Genomic DNA, 14,597 nt, shown 5'->3' with positions numbered 1-14,597 from the left:
TAAATATGCTTGCAGGTAAAAACAAACTTAGTATCTCAAGAACTAAATTAAAACCATATCAAATTTTCAAAATTAAACAAACAAAGAACATGTCCAAGTAAACCCACAAACTAAATTCGAAAAGACAATATAATTACAGAAAAATTTGCACACACACTAAACACAAACAAATAACATAATATATAAAAATTTCACCCATAAATATGCTTGCATGCAAGATCAAATTTAGTATATCCAAAAATGAAATAAAACCATATCAAAATTTCAAAACCAAACAAACAAATAACATGCACAAGTAATCCCACAAACTAAATTCGAAAAAAATATCATATTTAGAAGATATTACACACATTAGTTTTGCATTAACCAACTTCATAAATTACTAAATGCTTGAAATTTACCTAAATTTTTTTTCAACAGAAATCGTGAATTGGAAGTGCTTCAATCACTTAAAATCTTGCATGCAACAAAAAATTAGAAAATGGAGTTCTTTTATAGCCTTTTTCTTTTTTTTTTTTAAAAAAAATTACCTAACCCACCCAAAAAACACATGCCTTAAAATAAGCTAAAAGCTATTTCTTTCACAATGTATTACACAATGAAAAACATGTCCACTTCACCACTTTATTAATCACCAATTTTATTAATCACATAAACCACAATAATATGAATGAAAATGAAAGAAGTCAACTAAAGTCAACAAAAGTAAACAACTCTAGATGACATTTCCGAAAAATAACACCATATCTAAATTTCAAAATCAAACAAACAAATAACATGTCCAAGAAAACCAACAAACCAAAATCGAAAAAATAACATAATTTTAAAAAAAATCCAACAAACTAAAATCGAAAAAATAACATAATATATAAAAATGTCACTCAAAAATATGCTTGCATGCAAAATCAAACTTAGTATATCAAGAATTGAATTAAAACCATAACAAAAGTTTAAAATCAAACAAACAAATAACATGTCCAAGTAAGCCCAAAAACTAAATTCGAAAAAATAACACAATTTTTTAAAAAATTACAGTCATAATTTTTGCATCAACCAACTTCATAAAATATTGAATGCTTGAAAATTACCTGAAAATTTTCCAAAAGAAATTATGATCAGAAATGCTTCAATCACCTGAAATTTTGCATGCAACAAAAATTTAGATTAGTAAAAATTACACCCGTACGTAAATTTTACATACACACTAAATATAAGCAAATGACATAATATATAAAAGTTTCACTCATAAATATGCTTGCATGCAAAATCAAACTTAGTATATCAAGAATTGAATTAAAACCATAACAAAATCTCAAAATCAAACTTAGTATATCAAGAATTAAATTAAAACCATTACAAAATTTCAAAATTTACAAAACAAATAACATGTCCAAGTAATACCACAAGCTAAATTCGAAAAAATAACATAATTGGAAAATAATACACTCTTTAATTTTGCATTGAATTAAAACCAAATCAAAATTTCATTTCAAAATCAAACAAACAAATCACATGTCCAAGTAAGCCCACAAAATAAATTCGAAAAAATAACATAATTACATAAATATGCTTGCATGCAAAATCAAATTTAGTATGTCAAGAATTAAATTAAAACCATAACAAAATTCCAAAATTTTAAAAAACAAATAACATGTGCAAGTAACACCACAAACTAAATTCATAAAAATAACATAATTAGGAAAAAAAATACACCCATTAATTTTGCATTGAATTAAAACCATGTCAAAATTTCAATTCCAAAAAAACATATAACTTGGTCAAGTAAGCCCACAAACTTAATTCGAAAAAATAACTTAATAATAATTAGATAAATATGCTTGCATGCAAAATCAAACTTAGTATATTGATATCAAGAATTGAATTAAAACCATACCAAATTTTAAAATTAAACAAACAAATAACATGTCCAAGTAAGACCACATACTTAATTCGAAAAAAAAAACATAATTAACAAAAAAACAACCATTAATCTTGCATTAATCAACTTCAAAAAATAGTGGATGCTTGAAAATTACCTGAATATTCTCCAAAAAAATTTGTGAATCGGAAATGCTTCAATAACTTAATATTTTTCATGCATCAAAAATTTTGAAAATGTAGTTCTTTTATAGCCTTTTTTTTCTCTCTTTTTTTTAAAGAAAAATAAAAATACCTAGCCCACCCAAAAAACACATGCCTTAAAACAAGCACAAAGCTAATTCTTTCACAGTCACATAAACCGTAACTATTATGAATAAAAGTGAAATAAGTCAACAAAAGTCAACAAAAATCAACATAAGTAAAGAATTCTTGATGGCATTACCGAAATTACCAATAAAAAAGAAGAAAAATTTAGTCAATGCACTATTCCTTTTGAAGTTACTATTCACTTTCACTAATTTTGCCAAAAAGCCTTGATCTTTGCCAAAACCCTTAAGCTCCCTCAACTTCTCACTTTTAAAGGGTTTTATATTTATTTTTTTATACCCATAAGTCTTAACTCTTGTAGAATTCTAGTCCTCTTTCTAGTTTCTTGTGATCGATTTTTGTGCTAACCTGACACATGTGTTCTTTGTCTTTGATTGTGGTTGTTCTTATTTTTTACTAATGATTGCCAATGGACCCTTTTCACCTAGTAAATAGCATAAACATTAAAATTGGACAAAAATAATCAAGTTAGTTTGTCTTTTAGTCTTCCGTGCTATTTGGTCATTGAATTGGGTCCTTTGTTTTTCACAACGTCCTCATGTCTAGCCATGCGATCATACCACGAGTCTTAATAAACTCACCTAATCACACATGTTGAGTCGTTTCACACACTTTGTCTTCGAGTAATGCACTATATTATTTATGATCGTATATTAGGACCATGCATGCGTCGTTTTCCGTCGTAATAGGAATGAGTAGAGTTTTTCCCATAAGTTTTCAAAATTCTTTCATACACTCTTCCTTTCCAATCTGAGTACCAGGCGGCAAGAAGAAATTCATAAGAAACCATGAAGACGAAGCACAGAACAAGTTCCCATATAAGATTTCATGCTTTTTTTTTCTTCTTTCGTTTCAACCCTTTTCCCCTAATAAGTCTAGCATAGGTTCTCCTTATCCTTATGTCTATATGCCAAGTTCCATCAATGAGTATTTCTTTTCCTTTGCATTCGATCATGTAATTCGCCAAAAAAAAAAATTAATTACCGAACTAAACACAAGGTACACTAATGACTTGAGGCACCTTTGCAACCTTGTCAATCCCTGTTAACCGTTCAATCACATATCCATTTCTTCATCAACCACTTTGAGCCTCATCTAACGGTTGGCATCATTTATTCAACCCACATTCACCAAACCCTGGGATGGGAAGGTGTGCAAATTGTGTAACATTCAGAAAGCAAGTTCAAATAAAAAAGAAAAGAATAAGTAAAAAAAATGTCTAAAGGAAAGTGTTCCAATGTCTTCGATATGAACACGTCTCAAATTCCGTCTCTCATCGAGTGCTTGGTACTATGACTGAGAAACATGAATTCTAATTGAGTGATGGACCGCATGATCTGAGATTGCCTATTGATTAAAAAAAAAGAAAATAAATTCAAATAAAAAAAATATGAAAAATAAACTTGCATAGTTCAAATTTTCAAATACACAATTGCATATCTTGGGGGCTTAGCTCAGGTCTTGAGCCTTTTACCCTTAAACCATAAGCTTAACCACATTACGACCCTAGAAAGACCTCTTTGAGGTGTACATATACTTGTGCAAAGTTCGGTTAGAGCTACGTTCGGCCTGATTCCTAACGGATACGTAAGCAACCTCACATTGAGGTGCGGCCACATGCATGATCGAGTCAAAGAATATCCAATGCTTATCCCTATGACCTTATTCCTCTAGAGCTAGACTTGGGGGCTTGAACCCACATCATTTAGCCTACCTAGCCTAAGGAGTCATCATATTTGACTCTTCTCACACATATTTCCATCACCATAACCCTTGCAGCCATCCTTAGTATCACATTCACACACTTCACTCACACATCCATATCATCTTTCCCTTAGGAACCCTCTTTCATGAAATCTTGTTTCAACACTGTGGATGTTTCATCATCTTTCAAGACAACATTCATTAGAAGAAACATTTTATACTTGCTTAGCTTCCTGACCCAAGCAATGTACATTGTTTCACGCATCGCATAATGTGCTGAGCAACATTTATATTTTTTTTTAATACAACGCATATCATGCTTAGCTCCTTGACCTAAGAAACATTCATTATGCAATACTCATCAATCATTTCATCTATGTACAAACTTCGCTTCCAGACCTAAGTGATGTTCGAGATCGCTTCTTTACACCATATATGATGCTTAGCTCCATGACCTAAGTTCATTCATCGATCGTGTCACATGATGTAATTGTCCTTAGCCTCCTAGCCTAAGAACATTCATCATGCATACATTATTTTCAAGATAAGAAATTCAATCCGTATGATTCATTTCGTCTTGCATAAGGAGGAAGTTTATAACTTCTTCCCTTTTTATTATTTTCTTTTGGGGAAGTTCAAAAACTTTTTCAAAATTTTTATCGAGGGAAATTAGAAAACAAAACTTCATTTTTCACGTCTTTCTTTTTCGGGAGAAAGTCAGTACCTTCCACTCATCTCATGATAAAAATAACGTAAAAATTTTGCTTTTACATTTTCTGTTGCTTGTGTTTGCACACACACACCAGTTACACACACAACCACAAGTTATACACATGTCATGTCATGTCAGGCTTGGTCAATTCAGTTGGTCAAGTTAATCATAGTCTATACGAGTCCCTTGGCAAATTTTATTTTGCAGGTCTCAATTACAGCCCACGTCCGGGGACTAGCGGACCATCTATAGCCCACGTCCGGGGACAAGAGGACAATCTACATCCCAAATTCGGGGACAAGAGAACCATCTACATCCCATGTTCGGGGACAAGCGAACCAATTACATCCCACGTTCGAGGACAAGCAAACCTTTTACGGCCCACGTTCGGAGACAAGAGAACCATCTACAGCCCACGTTTGGGGACAAGAGAACAATCTACAGCCCACGTCCGGGGACAAGCGGACCATTTAAAGCCCACGTTCGGGGACAAGCGAACCATTTACAGCCCAAGTTCGAGGAAAATTGAACCGCCATTATTTCATTGCGCAAGTTTCTCGAAACACAGAGACTTGCAATCTAATCTTTTGTCGACTTTCCTCAAGCATGGAAAGTATTATCCGGTGGATTTCTTCAAGCATAGAAAGCTGCCAAAATCATCTATCGACTTTCCTCAAGCATGGAAAGTATTATCCGGTGGATTTCTTCAAGCATAGAAAACCCCCAAATTCATATGTCAACTTTCCTCAAGCATGGAAAGTATTTCAACAAACGTCATCCAGTGGATTCCTTCAGGCATAGGAAACTACCAAACTCATTTGTAACCGATACACTGGTTTCAGATAAGCATTCTATTCCTTTACTCTTTTATATGTGGAATTAACATTTTTTGCAAGTATCGGCGTATACAGAGTGATTTAGAATCGCAAAACGTCTTAAATCATTCTTCGTCTTTATCGACTACTTTCACTATCGTTTTTGAAACTGACGTTTCTGCAAACTCAGTCAAAGTGGAGGCTTCTGTAGACACCTAAAAATGTCTCCCCAAAACCAAACCTGATGAGGAACAACAACCTTTCACCGCCATTATTGGCCTAGTTGAGTATTTAATCTTAGAGTACTTAAATCCATATTTTCATTTCATAAAAACAATCCAATTCCTAGCCCATTTCCCTAAACCATAACTTATTTTCCTCTTTTCGTGCCTTTAAACCCAAAATAATTCATTTCGTGTCCTTTAAAATCATTCATTTCGTGTACTTTTACAAAAACGTTTAGTATAGTTTATTTTGGTCCATTATTTGGGTCCAATGATTTAATAATTGGATGGGGTTTGAAAAGAGATTTCCAATGATATATTATAAGCCCAAATTCGAGTTATAACGAATAAGTTATGGCCAAAATAATAAACTGAGCCCAAACCGAACCTAAGCCCACCTTACCTACGACCCAATGATCATGTGGAGGGTACAAATAATTTAATCCAATTCCTAAACCAATTAGGATTAATTAGAAACTTCTATAAGTTTCTAAAAGATCCTAATTATTCTTTTTGAAAAGATAAGATTAAAGAGTTTGAAATTGAATAAAACTCCTTTTTTTGAAAGTCCTAATCTTATTCGAATTGAAACACTTTAAAAGATAGACAGATACTATATTATAACATGGTTGGATACCCCTTGAAATTATCTTTCCAATGATATATTATAATATCAATTCCGAGCTATAACAGAAAAGATATGAATAAGATATCAAACTCTATCCAAAACTGACACCATCTCACTATTTCGGCCATATCTTTCCAACGATGTCTTATTTATCTTATTCTGATTTATGGATCAAAAGATATGATAAAAACAAAAATCGTAAAAACTGCAGTCTATCGAGTTTTATTCCGATTTAATTCGGATCTTATCTTGTTTTTTTCGACCCTTCTTTTTTCTCTACAAATAGAGGTCATATCTCCCCTTTTTTCAATCATCAATAAGGTTGATCACAAAATAATTCTTTTCTCCCTCTTTAGCCTAAACACTAGCCATCCTATTTTCTCATAATACTTCCCCTAAGCGCTCCAAGGAGTCCATACAATACCCGAATATCTATACTTAAACCAAGGCGTGAAAGTTATAATTAACTGAGGGTTTGGACCAAATCAACTCTACATTTATTTAATTTAATTATTTCAATTCGATTTATATTTTAATTTAAGTTACTAACAGTTTAGTCATGATGTAGCAATTCAAGGAAACGCGGAAAAGTGAGTAATTGATTCTCTTAATTACTCTTATTTTAATATTTCTATTATCATGATTAGGGTTATGATTTGATTTGACTAACGATATTATTGTTGAATTGCTTCCAATATTAATGTTAATTCTATTGTTTTTATTATGATCACCATATTGCATGTTTAAAGGTAATATGTAATTGAAAATCACGCCTAATAAGATAATTTGGACAACCGGTTTAGTTTCCTTTTTAATCTTGTTATTTAATTCAAGTGATACCAATATTTTAGAATTATATGTTGCATTAATATTCAACTAATTTAGCATAATAATAGTTTGAAGCAAATTGAATCTTTGTTTGCATGCCTTTGAGATCGCAGGAATCACTTTTCACTATACGAATCGAGTAGAGGCCAATACGGGCGGATGTGACTCCATGACTCACTTCATTAGTCAATCAATAATTGCAATTCATAAATCAATTGTTCGTGTCATTAGCAATTACAATGCAATCTAGCATAATTCTCAAGGCCTAATCGAATTACACACATGCAAACCTTCATTAGTCATTTTAATCTCAACAATCAATCAACACAATTCCCAAATTAATCACAATTAATCAATCATACAAGTCTCACCCAATTCCTAGCCTAACAACTACTCAAATATCATCATTTATCAACAAACAACTAAAGAAATCAAGAATCAACAATATGTGAAGAACAATTACACAATCAAGCATTACACATCAAAATCAAACAAAACAAACATGAGAATTAAACAAAGCAATAAGGTGAGATAGTGTTAAGAATGCTCATTGATAATAGAGAGGATCTTCAACACAATTCTCACCCTTGTATCTTCAATCACTCAATTACCATTGAAATCCCTTACTTTCTATCTCTAAAACTACTTCTACTCTAGAGAGAGAAACTCCTATTATAAGCTAATCCTCCTTAGAGGAGAGAGAAACTATTCTAATCTAAAATATTTCATGTATGAAGAATAAAGAAAGTCGTACAATATATATACTAAAAGAGAAAATAAATGAAATCCCAAGTAAAACCAAGAAACCCGCGCCCGCGGAGGAGAAGACCCCCAAGCCAGCGCATGCGGCTGGAACCCTCGCCCACGGGGCTAGGCACGCGCCCTCGGGGTGCCCGCGGCCAGCCCTCGGGAAGTCCCTACCTCGAATAGGGCAGTTTTGGACTGCAGCAACCCGCGCCCGCGGCGGCAAACCCCGCGCATGCGGCGAGCTTGTGGTTGTGCTGTTGCGCGATTGGGTGCATGGCTGCTCGTGCTACGTGCAAGAACGCTCGGACTGCTGCGGCTAGGAGCTCAGGTTTTCTTCCTTGATGCTCGGGATCGCTACCTTGGAAATCGTGCTTGCGGAGCTTGCTTGGATTAGCTTGACTTGCGTGCTTGGCTTCCCTAACTTGGCTCCGTTAAATTCCTTTATTCCGGGGAACTCGACATACCTACAAAACAAGAAAAAGAAACGGAGAAGCGAGAGAAATAGCCGAGAAATGAATAAAATAATAACAAAACCATTAAAAGCACGCATTTCTCTAAACTAACACACAAACACGCAAATCGAGCATTATTTCCTAAAAACACGACATAAATGACTAAATACGAGCATAAATACAAAAAGAAAACATAGACTAAAGGTGCCATAAATGGCACGGATCACTTACGCGCGCCCCAGTTCTACGTTGACTTTGACTCGTTACGAGCAATATCATACGGAGAAAACGATATTACCGCTTCAAGGTTAATCGTTAAGTATGTGTGTAGGCACCCATTTGTGTCTTCAAAAAACCAAACCCAGTGATGAGTACCTTTCACGTCGAATCATAATCGAATGAAGTGAAAGTGTGGAAAGTCTAGTGTTGCGTTAGTTTTTTAATTCTCTTCTTTCTCTCTATTTTTGAAAACCTATTATCTGAAAATATCCAATTCAGTTTAGTTTGGTCCATGGCAAGGGTCCAATAATAGTGTATTTTGATCGGGTTCGAAAAGAGTTTTTCAACGATATATTATAAGCCCAATTCCGATGAATAATGAGGAAGTTATGGCCAAATTACTAAATTGGACCCGGTTTGATTCTTACATGCGGCCCAATGATCTAGAGGAGGGCCTATTATGATTTATCATTCCTAATGTAATTAGGATTGATTATAGTCTTCTAGAATCTTCTAGAAGGTTCTTTTGAATCCTAATTTAATTAGCATTGATAAATTGACTTTAAGAGTTTTAACTAGAATAAAAGAAGTGTTTTAAAGGAAATTACAGTTTTGCCCTCTCGTACGCTTAAATTTTATCAAAATAAGAAACGCGTGGAAAAAATTATTGCAGCGCCGTATGACACATCTGTCGCCTAGCGACAGACCTGGCATCTGGCGACACGTTTGGCGTATGGCGACAGCCTTGTTGTAAGGAGGGTGATTCTATCGTAGGGGGTCCTTCATTAGATGCCCATGGACACTTAAAAGTCTAGGAATTTACACTTGTTATGGTGTAGTAGGATTTAAATTCCTTACTATTTTGGGGACCTTAAATTAGAATTGATTCTATCATTACGCTTTTTTGTAAGAAACAAGTAGGAGTCGCCAATAAGTTTTAGAAAAAACTCATAAACCTCGTTCATACCTTTCTTCCATTTGAAGTTCATGGAATAATTAGCACAAATCATAAGTTTAACCACGCCCAAATTGGTCTATAAACCACAAATGAGTTCGGGAGCAAGGCTACTAAAATAAAGTTCCTTTTAGAGGGGAATCGTTATCCTAGCCCTAGTGCGGCCTCTACTAACTCTTCCTTTTTTACAATTTCATCACCAAAAAATATATACAACATGATACCTAAAACTATGTGAATTGGTTTTATTTACACGCATTAATTCACATAGGAATTACATCGTAATGTCGTTATTCTTATTTAATCAAATTCTAGAAAAGAAAAAGAAAATAAACAAGATTCGCCTTAGATTAAGTGATCAACCAACAATTATTTAATTCAATTCTAATCTTTATTTATTGCAAGATACTATGTGGAATTGATTAATTAATTATTGTAAAGGTGATCAAACAACACTAATGAATTAATTAAAGTTCTTTTAAACAAGAAAATAAAGGTGATTTAACTAAGTGCTCGGGAATTTACCACTTCTCATTGCTAGATTTCCGTTTATAACACTTATGGACTCCTTCTTCTTAGGGAACACTTATGGACTCCTTCTTGTTGGGGAACCTCCACCGTAGTAATAAAGTATCAAAAGGATGAGTGTTTAGGACAAGAGGGGCTAGGTTGCACAAGTTCCCAAGTATTTTGCCAGAGTTTTAGGTTAATTTCTGTCTGTTTAAGCCACGGTCTAATATCGTATATATAAGGAATGATTAGGTTAAGGGTTTCGAGCATTCTGCCCTAGCAGGTGTCGCGCGCAACAGAATGAGATACGCGCGGCATCCCAGCGCAAGTGATTAATTGTCTTGCGCGCGGCTTTATGGTAAGATTCGATTTTATATTTCCGTATAATTCTGAATCTTCTGCAGTGCAACTCTTGGGGTTGCGCTGGGTGTCGCGCGCAACTGAATTAGTTGCGCGCGGCAGCCCAGCGCGACTCTTTGAGATGTGCGCAGCTTTTTTTGCGGTAGCACTAAGATTTAACCTAGGCGGTCCTAAATCCATCATTATTAGGGTTTAAGCACGGGATTAAGATTAATTATGATCGGGTTTAGTTAATTGGACCTTTTTGTTTTGCTTTTTCTTTAATTTAGGCTAGTCTTTTGTGTTTTGTGGCTTAACTAGTTATCCAAAAGTATTCTTAACTTTGATCCAACATGAAGATGGTTTTATTTATCGTCACTGCATTTCCTATCGGGATAGGAGGCCAAAAGTAGATGTCTACAGTAAGCCCCCACTTTGATCGAGTCTAGAATATATAATGATCAAAGTAGTCAAGGAAATAAATCCGAGACTCATTCTGCGAAGTTCTCTAAGGATATAGAATCTTTCAGCAATGTTTAAGGATGTAAAACAATCCTTGGTTCACTAAGTGTTTGAAACAAGTAACTATTAAGGCTAGAAAAAAGTTCTTCCTAGTCTTAACGCGCTAAAGAATCTAGATTGATCCTTTGCAATTGTAGAACGCTTTTACAAGTAAAGGTGTTCTGGGTGATGTCAAGTCATGAGAAGAGATCGGTTTTAAAAGGATACAAGGGGAAGATTTCCTCTCAAACGTGTCATCGTTGGTCTAAAGTCCCTCGACATGTCATTGAAACTTTATCCTTAGTTTAACAAAGTAAAGGATTATAAAGGGTTTTCGGTATTAGAGCCGAAATGGTCCGGTATTCGAGCCGGAAGTCCACTAGATAGAAATACATGTCTCAGGACTGGACGCTTATATCCAAATTTAGTGAGAGGGAAGAAAGTCAGAAACTCTCTCATCAGTTTTGTCCACAAGATGAGTACACGTGTCTTAAGACTGGGGGTATGTGACTACATAGGCGCGATATCGTCTCGTCGCTTCTTTATACGGGGGATGGATTCGACAACCTAACTGTCCAGTAAATTAGTAAGCGCACTAACTACCGTATCTGCACCCATTAAAGAAGTGCATGTTCCTGAAGGTTCGGCGCGCCTGTCGACTTGTGAGCTAACGCCTACGGTAATCTCTACCTTTTAGTTCCGAGAGGTAGATCTCACAAAGCTTGGGCTAAAGTGAAATTTTACGCAACACCTACGCCGTACAATTTTGCGTCGTACGATACACCATTTGCATTTTTACGCTGCATGAAAACGCCTTCCTTTTTGCTTCGAACGTGAAAAAAGAAGAAAACCCGAACATTTGTAACGTTAGTATAGTAAAATGACAAACCTGTCTATGGGTGCTTTTACGTAAAGCACCACCACGGAACGTCTTAAGGCACTCTTATGAAAAACGTTTAAAACGTATGCTTGGGGAAGGCACAAAGCACAGTGTGCATGCAAGATGATGCAAAAAACTAATAAAGAAGGAAATAAACTACAGAATGCAAAGCAATTTAAAAGTTTTTAAAAATTTGCGCGCCACTATGTCTAATGACGAGCAAAAAACCGTTGAAAAAATGATCAAACGGATCAAAATCCGGATATTGGTCATTTTAGTGACCAGTATTTGCGCGCAACTCAGTAGGTCGCGGTGGCCAGGCGCGCGCATCTTTCTGAGTTGCGTTGGTCTGTTACGCATAACTAATTCAGTCGCGCGCGACATTTAAGTCATCAAAAAGAGAATCGCTTGCATAGACTATACTTGTTAATTTTAATGTAAATTGAAGTGTTTAGAACAACAATTATGTATTAGAATTATCAATGAAATTTTGAACTTTTATAATAGCATGAATTTGTTCTTGTGACTCGTGTTTATTATTATATATTTTTTTCATGCGTAAGTTGCAAAACTAGTTTTATCAATGATAAAAATAACCAATGGTTATTATTATTCACTTATAAAAATGTGATCTCAAGATTTGCACAAAACTAGTTGGTTTAGAAAATTCTTGAAGACAACATCGAACTAGAGTAGTTTGGCTATAATTCGGGCTTTTGAGCCCCCATTTTATGTTATCGAATATTGTAGCCCCCAATGTTGGGTGACTTCGATGACTTGTTTGTTTTTAACAATTAGACCCTTTTATGTTTCTTGAAATGGGTCTAGAAATCCCGTGTTAACTAAGATCTTGGAAACGATTATTAAACTAGTGTGTTTAAATTGTTTTTTTACCATTCTTATTTTTAACAAAGAAATTTTCTAAGTCTAGTAATATTGGTCATTCATTAGAACAAGTAAGAGGAAAAATGAAATGTTGTTTAATAAAATTTTCGTCTATTCTTGCTATTTTTGACTTCTTTCTTTTGAGTTCAAATTTTGTCACTGTTTTGAAGCTAAAAAAAAAATATGTTATCCTCCGTGCGAAATTCCAATGTGTGCAACAATGGAGAATAATTTGAAATGAAGACTCTTTAATTTCGTATTTAGGAGTCTTTGTTTACATTCTAACTCATGAAATTGTTTGTCTTATATTAATAATGTGTCTTGATACAATTTTCATGATGAATTATTGAGTACTAAACTTTCGTATGAGCAAGTATGATTTTGTTTCTTTTGCTTTATACTAGTCATACTCTCTAATCTCTAGAGTAAATTGAAGTATTGAAACAACAATTATGCACTAAGATTAGTTTTTGAAGTTGAACTTAAAAATGGCTCGAGTATGAAATTTGTTTAATGGCCAAGTTAGTTGCAAACTTAGTTTTCAAAGGAACAACATAATTATTATATCATGTTGATACATTTGAGAATTGTAAGGCTCGAGATCTACGTAAACCATTTGTATTTTAGGCGATTCTCGAATGTTGCTCGAATGGCATAAATATCTCATTTTATTTTTTTGTTGATATTGGAGCCCCCATGTGTCGGGTTATGCGCATTCTTTCTATTTCACAAGTCTTGGGTCCCCCAATTTGGGGTAGTTCTAATGACTTTCTATCATATAGGCCATTCTTATGATATTGAGATGGACCTGTGTATATATCCTATTTTTATTTTTGAAATATTTAGGACAGTGATATGGCTTTCACATTTTTGTTAAAGTTGTTTTCAAGAAAGCAAGTTAGTTTTTTGCTTGTTTATAGACCAAAAACAATTGTGTTTAAGGTTTAGTAATCTTACCTAATGTCTAAACGTTTGTAAAGATCATTGCGGTGATTTTATTCTTCAAAGTTGATTTAGAACATCAAATATTTTCTTTTTTCTTGTCAATCTTTGATTTTGGTCTTGTAGGTGGTTCGTTTACCATCCCTTAGCCAATAAGCGAGAACAAGTTCGAGTCAAGATGAAGTCGAATCTTAATTCATTCCTTTTGGAAATATTTATGTATATATATGTATTATCCAAACGGTTATTGAGAATCTGAAAATTTATTCATTTTGAGAAAACAAAAATTTAGAAAGGAAATTTTAAATACTATTTTTATAAGAATTCAAAATTTTAAATGTGTCCAATAGTTTGTTTTGAATAGCAACGTTTTCTAGTAGGCAAAAATCATAATCATATTATTTTCAAAACTGGACCGAAAATGGAAAGAAAAGTCTAGCTCGTAATTGAGTGTGACTTTTTTGTCAAATATTGATGAAGGTAAGTTGTAATTTGCAACTTATTTCAACAAAGATATGAAAATGTGAGCAAACTTTTGTATATCCAATTTTGTCATCTCTCCCTTTTCAGCGTTTGTCATCATTGTCATACTTTGATAATTGAAAGTGAAGTTCTTCCAATTAAAAAGTGTCGCAGTTTTAAAATGAATATTTACCAAACTTAGGTTTGATGGAGTGTTAGAATAATTTATAAAAACATTCAAATCACTTTCCAAAATATGGTCTTATTTCAAAATGAAAGTTGAGGTGAGACCTATATTTTTGTATCCCCCAAGTGTAACATTAGGTGGCTTTTACAATACATGTATACACATGCTAGGGGATGTTTCTCATGTTTATTTGAAGCCCCAAGGTTTGTATTTTTAATTTGTGGAATATTGTATATGTTTATCATGAATTGTTTGATCAAGTATCATAATTAATTATCTTGGTCAAATAATAGGAAGTCGTATTCTTCCCTTTGTCATTTAAAGTTATTAAGATGGTTCGTAATAAGTTTTGCATGACATTGATTTCACAGCATAAATAGTATGTTCAAATCTGTAAAT

This window comes from Chenopodium quinoa, unplaced genomic scaffold (genome assembly GCF_001683475.1).
Source record: "Chenopodium quinoa cultivar QQ74 unplaced genomic scaffold, ASM168347v1, whole genome shotgun sequence".
NCBI lineage: Eukaryota > Viridiplantae > Streptophyta > Magnoliopsida > Caryophyllales > Amaranthaceae > Chenopodium > Chenopodium quinoa.
Note: the sequence above shows the minus strand (reverse complement) of the source record.